Raw genomic sequence first — 1,446 nt, 5'->3', positions numbered from 1 at the left:
AAAATGCCCCGACGGTCCTAGTGTGTTCACATATATCACTACCACATGTATATGGTAACAAATTCCCCTGGAGTGATGCGGTGAATGAGAGCTGGCACGTGAGTAAAGGGAAGTGCCATGCCTTGAGGACATGATCAGTCCACAAAGGGGAGTAAGCCTAAAGCTTTGCCGAAAGCTTCAAGCTTCTCATGAGACAATGCCTTTGTGAAAAGATCTGCAAGGCTGTCCTGTGCTGGCACATAAGCCAAGCTGATCTCTCCTACTGAGAGCCTCTCCCTAACATAGTGGTAATGCACCTCAATGTGCTTTGTGTGAGCATGAAAAACTGTGGGTACCTTGCAACTGTCAATGCGCTCTGACTGTCAGTGTAGATAGTGTTAGTAGTGTCCTGTCCAACACCCAAATCAGCCACATAAGGCGTCTGAGCCATACACACTCAACCGTAGCTGTGGAGACTGCCATGTACTCAACCTCACAACTAGAAGTGGCCACAATAGGTTGCTTCTTGCTCAACCATGATATACATGAACTGCCAAGCATGAAATAAAAACCACTTGTGGACACTTGCGTGTCAAAACAACCAGTCCAATCTGAGTCCGAAAAAGCATGTAAGTCTGGTGGCAATGATCCCCCCTTGGGATAAAACAAGCCAATATGTAAAGTGCCACTAAGGTAGCAAAAACTCCTCTTGACAGCCTGCCAATGCTTAGACCCTGGGCTATGCATAAATCTGATGACCTGTGAGACTGTAAACTGAATATCCAGCCTCGTGTTGCATACATAAATGAGGCAGCCAACAACAGTTTGGTAAAAAGTGACATCAACAGGATCACCAGCATCATGTAGACTTAACTTCAAACCTGTTTCCATGGGAATGGCAATAGGTGTGCAATCCTCAAGCCCAAAATTACATAGCAATGTTTCTATGTAACTTTTCTAACACAAAGCAATATCGCCATCACACTACTTACACTGTATGCCCAAGTAATGATGCAACAACCCCAAATCTTTCATCTTGAAAGTAGCATTCAAATCAGCCTTAAATTCAACAATATGTCTCTCATTAGGTCCAGTGATCAGTAAATCATCTACATAAAGAACCACAATGAGAAGTACATCAGCTTTACATACAATGTGCTTTCTGTTGGACTGTTACGAAAGCCTCGTTTGACCAAATGAGTGTCAGCTTTCTCATACCAACCACGAGGAGATTGCTTCAACCCACACAAAGCCTTCTTACATGTGCACACTTTGTCCTCTTGTCCTTTCACGACAAAACCGCAAGGCTGTGTTACATAAACTTCCTCAAATATGTCACCATTCAAGAAAGCAGTAGCAATGTTTGATTGATGTACATCCCAACCAAAATGAGTTGCCAATGCACATAAAAAACACATAGTAGTCATACGACAAGTGGGAGCAAAAGTCTCTTCATAATCTATGCCT

This window comes from Adiantum capillus-veneris, chromosome 16 (assembly GCF_014529385.1).
Source record: "Adiantum capillus-veneris isolate H3 chromosome 16, ASM1452938v2, whole genome shotgun sequence".
Taxonomy (NCBI): domain Eukaryota; kingdom Viridiplantae; phylum Streptophyta; class Polypodiopsida; order Polypodiales; family Pteridaceae; genus Adiantum; species Adiantum capillus-veneris.
The sequence above is the reverse complement of the archived record's forward strand: the minus strand, read 5'-3'. Positions refer to the sequence as shown.